Source organism: Saccopteryx bilineata, chromosome 1 (assembly GCF_036850765.1).
Source record: "Saccopteryx bilineata isolate mSacBil1 chromosome 1, mSacBil1_pri_phased_curated, whole genome shotgun sequence".
Classification (NCBI taxonomy): domain Eukaryota; kingdom Metazoa; phylum Chordata; class Mammalia; order Chiroptera; family Emballonuridae; genus Saccopteryx; species Saccopteryx bilineata.
Genome location: NC_089490.1, coordinates 156,661,347 through 156,670,968, shown reverse-complemented (window position 1 = coordinate 156,670,968; position 9,622 = coordinate 156,661,347). Strand labels below are relative to the sequence as shown.

Sequence of the window (9,622 nt, the reverse complement as noted above, 5' to 3'; positions counted from 1 at the left end):
TAGTGACAACTTGGACTTGGTGAACATGTTAAGGACACTACTCTTTTATGGATTCTTGTTGTATTGGCCAAGAGTTTGCTTAAGGGCTTTAATCACTGTAAAAAAAAAAAAAAAAAAAAAAAAAAAAAATATATATATATATATATATATATATATATATATATATGACTGGATAAAGAAGATGTAGCACATATACACTATGGTACACTACTCAGCCATAAGAAATGATGACATCGGATCATTTACAACAAAATGGTGGAATCTTGATAACATTATACGGAGTGAAATAAGTAAATCAGAAAAAAACAAGAACTGCAGGATTCCATACATTGGTGGGACATAAAAACGAGACTAAGCGGCCCTGGCCGGTTGGCTCAGTGGTAGAGCATCGGCCTGGTGTGCGGAGGACCTGGGTTCGATTCCTGGCCAGGGCATATAGGAGAAGTGCCCATTTGCTTTTCCACCCCGCCCCCTCCTTCCTCTCTGTCTCTCTCTTCCCCTCCCACAGCCAAGGCTCCACTGGAGCAAAGATGGCCCGGGCGCTGGGGATGGCTCCTTGGCCTCTGCCCCAGGCGCTAGAGTGGCTCTGGTCGCGGCAGAGCGACGCCCCGGAGGGGCAGAGCATCGCCCCCTGGTGGGCAGAACATCGCCCCTGGTGGGCGTGCCGGTGGATCCCGGTCGGGCGCATGCGGGAGTCTGTCTGACTGTCTCTCCTCGTTTCCAGCTTCAGGAAAAAAAAAAAAAAAAAACGAGACTAAGAGACACGGACAAGAGTGGGTGGGTGGTTATGGGGGGGAGGAATGAGGGAGAGGGGAAGGGGGAGGGGGAGGGGCACAAAGAAAACTAGATAGAAGGTGATGGAGGACAATCTGACTTTGGGTGATGGGTATGCAATATAATTGAATGACAAGATAACCTGGAGATGTTTTCTCTGAATATATGTACCCTGATTGATCAATGTCACCCCATTAAAATTAATTTTAAAAAATGAAAAGCAAAGTCCCATTCCTCGGGTCATACCAGGCATGCCTCAGATGTTCATCATTAGCCACCTATGGCTGGTGGCCCCCATCTGAAAAGCATAGGTATGAGACACTTCCATCATCAAAAACTCAATTGGACTCCCTAGTAAAGATCACTTAGCCACACCCTCTCGGGGAAGGAGACAGGGTAAAGAGGACAACCATCCTTTCTGATCCTTTCCCCACTGTTGTACAGATAGATGGGCAGACAGTGGGACTGAGATTTGGGGGTAGTCCCAAAAAGGGTGGTGGTAGCCGGACAAGAAGGCTTCACCCACTACCAGGTTGGGCTCTGGTAGGAACAGTCGCATGGTAGTGGTCTCCCATCCTTCCCCTATCCCATCTCAGTTCCCCAAGGAGAGAAAGTGAGGTGGAGACAGAAACATCTACAAGGAAGGAGGGGGCACGTCCTTGGCCTGCTCACCTGCTCTAAGAGCCCAATGTACAGAACTGGCAGGGCAGTGTAGAGCAGGTTGAAAAGCATCAGGAACCAGCCTTCATAGAGAGGCTAGGAAGGGGGAGGAATGGGAGGATATAGTTAGTTGTCAGCCTTCAGATGCGGAATGGTCAGAAATGAAATGCTCTTCATCTGAGGATACCCACCCAAGCTAGCTTTGGCACCTGGCGAGGATTTCAGGTGAGTTAGAAAATTGCATTATAACCCTAGCCTCAGTCAGTAAGAAAGTCATCCCACAACACCAAGATTGCATGTTCAATCCCTGGTCAGGGCATATAGTAGAATCAACCAATGAATGCATAAATAAGTGCAACAACAAATTGATGTTTCTCCCTCTCTCTTTTCTCCTCTCACTAAAAATAAAAAAAAAGAAATTTAAAAAATTGCATTATAATCAAGGGTTGGGTTAAGTGAGGCTGGAAGATAAAAGGCAGAGAGTGGAACCAGAGTCTAATTCTTTTAAAACAACACCTTTGAATATTTAATTGGAAGGCTTCAATACAGAGCTACAGGATGAAATAAGTCTAGAGAATGTGGGGCTTTGTCATTTTAGGTTTAGGGAGTCACTGATGGGCAAAAGAGTGGGAAGAGACCCTACAGACAGTGAGCCCATCTTCCTTCCCAATGCAGAGTCTAGTCCAATGAAAGGATATGAGTTTCAGTTCCAAAAACCATTTTATGCACATTCTGTGAGTGAGCAAAAAAGTGATGATCAAGAGTTTTACAAGAATCACCTGACCAGGTGGTAGCACAGTGGATAGAGAATCGGCCCAGGACTCTGAGGACCCAGGTTCGAAAGCCTGAGGTCACCGGCTTGAGCGTGGGCTCCTCTGGCTTGAGTGTGGGCTCATCAGCTTAAGCACAGGGTAGCCAGCTTGAGCGTGGGATCAGAGACATGACCCCAAGGTCGCTGGCTTGAGTAAGGGGTCACTGGAGCCCCCCAGCCAAGGCATGTATGAGAAGCAATCAATGAACAACTAAAGTGCTGCAACTACAAGTTGGTGTTTCTCATTTCTCTCCCTGTCTCTCTGTTTCTGTCTGTCTCTCTTGCTTGTTTAAAAAATATATCTAGAAACAAAAAAAAAAGTCAAACAAACACAATATATACTTTTTAAGGATGCCTCTGTAAAGCTCCCTTTCAAATGCCTTGGTATCAGTGACAGGAAGATTATTCCCTATTACGACCATCTATTTTCAGACAATTTCCTTATATGCACAGAAAATCATCACCCTATGACTCTTCTAAGGCTCTAGAAGGCATATCTATTTTCACCATGATACTGTCAATAGTCTTTTTTTTTTTTAATTAAGTGAGAGGCAGGAGTCAGAGAGACAGACTCCTTCATGTACCCTGACCAGGATCCATCCAGCAAGCCCTCTACTTGGCAATGATCAGCCCATCTGTTGCTCTGTTGCTCAGCAACTGAGCCATTCCAGCACCTGAGATGAGGCCATTGAGCTATCCTCAGCTCCTGGGGCCAACTTGCCAAATCATTCGAGCCATGGCTTTGAGAGGGGAAGAGAGAGAGAGAGAAGGGAAAGGAGAAGGGGTGGAGAAGCAGATGGTCGCTTCTCCTGTGTGCCTTGACCAGGAATCAAATCCAAGACTTCTACATGCCAGGCTGACGCTCTACCACTGAGCCAACTGGTCAGGGCCAAGAGTCTTGAAATCAGAGACCCAACCCCTACAGTCTTATCTTGTCTAAGGTTCAAGCTTTCCCTCTCTCTCCTAAAAATATCTACCTTTGTAGCATCTGCCTTGCTCTGGGTGCAAAGCTCAAATCTGCCAAATATCCCTGAAAATGTTGGGCAAAGAGCTGGGCAAGAGCCATTCCCTCCCTTTATCTGGACTCTATACTTCTATGAATTCAGCCGTAGAAAAGGTTGCATTGTCCAGGAACCTCAGGCAAGTCCTACCCCTGAAGGACCCCAGAGTGTGAGCATGCCTGCTGCCTTCCTGGAGGCCACAAAAAAGGCACAGCACCTACAATCCCCAAAGGCCTGTTCTCCCAGTGCACCTGGGCAGTGAAGCCACTGTAGAAAGCAAACCAGATTTGAGCCATCATGCTGGCCAGTGTCTTGTAGATAAAGTAGCCTAGGAACTTGCAGACTCACATGTAGGACCAACGCCCGTGCACCAGCAGCCGCCGCCTCAGGGAGAAGAACTGGGCCAGCATGTAGTCGCTGTTCTGCACTGCCTGCACACCCTCTTGGCCTGTCAGTCCTACACCAATGTCTGCAGCTGCAGGGGCACACATAGCTGTTGACTCTGGGCAACCCTCAGCCCACCACAGGCCTCCCCCAAGCCTGGTGCCCACCACTCACTCTTGATCATGTTGACATCGTTGGCGCCATCCCCAATGGTCAGGGTCACCAAGTTCTGGTATTTCTTGACCAGTGCCACAATCAAGGCCTTCTGCTTGGGCGTCACCTGGCAGATGACTGGCACCTCGAGGCCAGTTCCACAAAGGCCTTCTCCCGCTGCACCTCAGGGCTCTCCTGGGAGTTTGAATTCTTTTTTTTTTTTTTTTAATATGGAACGCTTCATGAATTTGCGTGTCATCTTTGTGCAGGGACCATGCTAACCTTCTCTGTATCATTCCAATTTTAGTGTATGTGCTGCCGAAGCGAGCACGGAGTTTGAATTCTTGTTTCGTGGCCTCAACCCTGGGCTCCTCGGCTGGGTCCTGAGGGTCTGCCACATCAGAGAGACGCGCCTGGCTTGCAGGAAGTCTGTCCTCTGCTCACCTAGCTCCTGCCTGGACTCTTTCATGTCCACATTCACATTTTCAACCAACTCCTAGGTCTCTTTGCTCAAGGACAGCAGTATCTGCTTTCCGGGGACAAGGACTGAGCCAAGTGTTCACAGAGACAGTGCAGCAGGGAAAGCTCAAAATATTTACTTGCTGGCCTGTTACAGGAATAGCTTGCTGACCCCCAAAGAGAAGATGCTTCTGGATGCAGTTCTGCGGCTCAGATCTGGGTGGGCATGCTGGGGATGGGGCTGAGGGCAGGGTAGGTCCACCAGCCCTGAGACCCACTCAGGGCTCCTGGCAGTCGCAATGGCCTCTCACACCCAAAGGCCATTCCTAGCTGGGCGGCCCCATGGGGAAGGGACACACCAGGGCCAGTCCCCACCATAGACAATGCCATTGATGCAGCACTTCTTGAAGGTCATGATGTTCCGTGTGAGCGTGCCAGTCTTGTCCGAGAAAATGTATTCCACTTGGCCCAGCTGGTTGTTGAGGTTAGTGCTGCAGGCTTTGGCAGGCATGTCCTGGGGCTCATAGTACATCTTCACATCCCAGTTGATGAAGATGCTGTTCCCCAGGTAGATGAATTCAGCCCTGCAAACACAGAGGTTATGCCCTGGCCCATAGCCCACTCTAGCTCCGTTTCTCTCCAGCTGAGTAGTGCATGGGGAAGGGGCTCTGGGACTCACATGATGAACATAGTCATGGGCACCATGATGCTGAGCAGGATTAGGAAGCCCAAAAAGATGAGGAGAGACTCAGTGATCACATTGTACATGTGCTTCCCAGACACATAGTGGTGTGTCGCCTTGAATTCGTCACCTTGTCCCAGAAGCCCAAGGTCAAGGCCATAGAGATCAGTACCAGGGACACAAAGTTCTGCTCAGAAAACAGAGATGGTGGAGCATATAGAGGGACCCAGGGCAACATAGAGACATCCCAGGGACTTGACAACAGGGATAAACTCAGTGTAAAAGACAAACAGGAGATAGAAAGCCCCTGAACCTAAGCTCTGCCATCATGATGGGGAAGAGGGGCTAGGTGGAAGTGACCTGACAGTCTCAGGGAGAGAGGAGCTTCCAGATGTTTTGCTGGATTTTGTGGCTGCTATTTTAAAAATTATTACAATAACCTTTATTTTATTTATTTATTTATTTATTTATTTATTTATTTATTTATTTATTTTTACAGGGACAGAGAGAGAGGGATAGATAGAGACAGACAGACAGGAACGGAGAGAGATGAGAGGCATCAATCATCAGTTTTTCGTTGCAACACCCTATTTGTTCATTGATTGCTCTCTCATATATGCCTTGACTGGGGGCCTTCAGCAGATGGAATAACCCCTTGCTCGAGCCAGCGACCTTGGGTCCAAGCTGGTGAGCTTTTGCTCAAACCAGATGAGCCCGCGCTCAAGCTGGCAACCTCGGGGTCTTGAACCTGGGTCCTCAGCATCCCAGTCTGACGCTCTATCCACTGCACCACCGCCTGGTCAGGCCTATTACAATAACTTTTAAAAACATAAAGTTGAGCCTGACCAGGCAGTGCCACAGTGGATAGTGCATCGGACTGAGACGTGGAGGACTCAGGTTCGAGACCCCGAAGTCGCCAGCTTGAGCGCGGGCTCATCTGGTTTGAGCAAAGGCTCACCAGCTTGGACCCAAGGTCGCTGGCTCGAGCAAGGGGTTACTCGGTCTGCTGAAGGCCCGCAGTCAAGGCACATAAGAGAAAGCAATCAATGAACAACTAAGGTGTTCCAATGAAAAACTAATGATTGAAGCTTCTCATCTCTCTTCGTTCCTGTCTGTCTGTCCCTATCTATCCCTCTCTCTGACTCTCTCTCTGTCTCTGTAAAAAAAAAAAAAAAAAAGATAAAGTTGATTAGGCAAAAAGTTAAGAATTTTAAAAGAAATGTTCATGGAGGATAGGTAAACATTTTATTATCTCCTATGGGTTTGGAAAAATATCAGGATAAAAATTTATTTTATAGCACAGTGGATAGAGTATCAGACTGGGATGCGGAGGACCCAAGTTCGAAACCCTGAGGTCACCAGCTTGAGCACGGGCTCATCTCCTTGAGCAAGGCTCACCAGCTTGAGCCCAAGGTCGCTGGCTTGAGCCAAGGGGTTACTTGGTCTGCCGTAGCCACCTGATCAAGGCACATATGAGAAAGCAATCAATGAACAACCAAGGTGCTGCAACAAAGAATTGATGTTTCTCATCTCTCTCCCTTCCTGTCTGTCTGTCTCTATATGTCCTTCTCTCTGTCTCTCTTTGTCTCTGTCACAAAAAAGAAATTATTTTATAAAGACATTTTTAAAATATCATGATTATAAGGAGATTCTGTGACCCACAGACCTGTCTGTAGGATCAGGATGCACATTTTGCAAAAGAGAGAATCCAAGGCCTGAAAAGAGCCAGCTGGGACTTCTGTCTACGGGGAGGGGTCCTCTTCTCTCTTTTGTACCTTGCCACAGTTTCTCATGATCTTTGTGTCAAAACCTGCAGAATTTGAATGTATCTGTCCGTCCATCTATCTATCCATTCATCTTCCCGCCCACCCGCCAGTTCATCCATCCACTCATCCACTCATCCATCCATCCATCCACCCATCCATCCATCCATCCATTCCATCCTATATCCCTCTGTTACCCCACAACTCTACCCACCCATCCACCTGCCTACCCACCCATCCATCTATATACAAGCATCCCACTTTTCCAGCCAAATAACAAAGATGCTGGCTCAATATGTCTGTTTCCACCATTTTAGAACCCAGACCCCATAGATGCCATGGCAGGAGCCCCACATCTTATGGCATCAGACACGTGGCAGCCAGACCTGGCCTGTGACTTCTTGCCAACAACTTCAGGGTTCTCACCCACTCCTACCAGGACAGCTCATGCTGCAGAGGCTTCATAGTGGCCATACCCGCATACATGACCATTCCGTAGCATGTGTCAGTGTTTCAGATCTTAGAGCCACATAGGAGGATATTGCCATTGTCCAGGGAGTATTTCCTGCCCTCTCACTTCAGGTACCCCATAAAGTAGTGCATCCGACTATAGGGTTCCTTACATACCACTTTGCCTATGGGTGACAGGCAGTCAGGAAACAGGGCTTGGCTGGGGTTGGACCAACCCTCTCCAGTGCAGGGTGGTTTAGGGTGTGGGGAACATTCTGTCACCCTTTGGCTCCGACTACCCTCAAGGGACCTGCACTGCCCCAAACTTGCCCCACTGGCACCTCTACCCCCTGCCATGCAGCCTCCTCCTGGATGCTCCAAAGCTGGCTCTATTAAGCCTCATGGCCTTTGTGTGTGCTCTTTCCTCTGCCAAGACTCACAGCTCCTCAGGAATACCCTCTCTGATCCTCCAGCCAGATCAGGTCTCTCCCACTGAGCCCCGTTCCTGCTGGTTACAATCCTGGGAGGTCACTAGACATTTATTCCCACCAGTGGTGTCATGAATACCTGTGACTTCCATGAGAGGAGGCGTCAGCCTCATCTCTGTCAAGCTGGGAACCCTGGAACCCAGCTCAGCACCTGGCATATAGTGCCTGGCCCTCCATGTAAGAAAGGCTTTGCCTCAGATATCATGAAAACAAATGCAATCAGTGCTTGAATATCAAGAACAAAAGGGCTGTGGTTTAAGAGAAAGATTCTGTCATCCTAGAACCAGTTAGAGTAACTATTCTTTGCAACAAGACAGGAAAAATAAAAATAATGTATCCACTTTCTGGGACCTGGCAAATAGTAGTTGTACCCACAGCAAAATGTCTCACTTTTCAGATTGAAAAAAAAAGTGCAGTGGCTGGATCAGTTCCCTGTCTCTGTGCATACAGGCTGCCTTTTTGATTAAACAACTAAAAACATTTGTTTTAATGTAATCACATTTTAAAAATAAAATGTAATGTTTGATAAAATGGTGCAGCATGCTTTGTAACAATAACAGAAAATGCCTGGACATGAAAAAGGCCTAAGATAAGCTGGCCTGATAAAGGCTATCTCAACCCCCCAGCAGACCCCATCACCATCCTCAAAACCAATGAAATGGGGAACTTTCATGCCCGCTGTTCATAGGGGCAGCTGAAGGCCCTGATGGGGTGGATGAACTTGCCATCTCTTACCTTGAAAGGAAGCCATCTTCTTTACATTGGTCAGCTCATGGTGTGTGACCATCAGGACCTGCTTGAACTTTAAGTTGATCTCCCTGATGATGAGAAGGAGAGCAAGGTGAGACGTAGGAACAGACAGCATCCAAGCAAGGCACCCCAAGCCCCCTTCCAGAGTTACTCAAACATTTTCACTGAGCCCCTATGCGCCAGCTGCCAATCAGGAGGCTGAGGCCCAGAGAGGGAGCAAACCTTGCCCAGGGTCACATAGGACATTTGTGAAATGGCTGAGACCAGACCCTAAATTTCTCTCTTTTGGGCAGCTGCACCTGGAGTACAGTAGGTTCTCCAGAAATGTTGGTGCAAAGAACGTGGGTCCCTTTGTCTGATTTAATGTAATTGCCCCCCCCAGCTTACAAGTGCCCCACAAATACTCCCAGGATGAATGACCTAAATATCATAGTGGCTTTGGGGAGCCACATTTTGTGGCTGTTGGGGAACGCTTCACTGGCTGCCAGGCCTCCAAACCCCTAGTGATGACCTGCACCTCACCCGTCAATGTCAGCTGTCTCCACATAGCACAAGCTGCTGGGCTCTGTGCTGGCCAGCAAAAGCACATCAGCCTGGGGTGGGGAGGGTGTGGGTAGGAGGAAGGAAACAGTATTGCAGGAGGAAGACAAGCAAGAAGGCAACCCTTCCTCAGGAGTGGGGAGTTCTGGACCAGGCTGTCACCAGCTCACCGGGACAATGTTGTCTTTGTGCAGACAGACCAGGTCCCCCACATGAAGGTCCTTCCATTTTTTCCATAGAAAGCTGTGGGGAGTGGGTGACAGGTGTGAGAGGGGGTCCCAACCAGGTCTATCTTTGGAACCCCTGGCCCCCAAACCACCCCCAAGCTGAAAGAACAGCAGGGGAAGGGGGCTGCAGATGGCCCTATGCTATATTGCTTCCCTGCGTGTCCATCTGCAGGTCTTTGGTGGTGGTGGTGGGGGATGTCCAGCTCACACAAGAAGTTCAACCTTCCCTAAACCCGCCTCTCCTCCTGGCTTGGGCATCCAAGTCCCTTCAGACCTTCTCTACCTCCCCCTTCATCTAAATCAGGGGTCCCCAAACTTTTTACACAGTTGGAGGGCCAGACTGTAAAAAAAAAACTATGAACAAATCCCTATGCACACTGCACATATCTTATTTTAAAGTAAAAAAAAAAAACAGGAACAAATACAATATTTAAAATAAAGAACAAGTAAATTTAAATCAACAAACTGACAAGTATTTCA

At 48.2% G+C, this 9,622-nt stretch overlaps 1 non-coding gene across 1 annotated transcript; it reads right to left on the bottom strand.

Moving 5' to 3' along the window:
* Positions 1 to 4,007: 4,007 nt before the first annotated feature.
* On the bottom strand, positions 4,008 to 4,114 carry LOC136321617 (U6 spliceosomal RNA). The gene has a single exon (XR_010728763.1). It is a non-coding gene; the product is annotated as a U6 spliceosomal RNA (small nuclear RNA).
* Between the last annotated feature and the right edge of the window lie 5,508 nt (positions 4,115 to 9,622).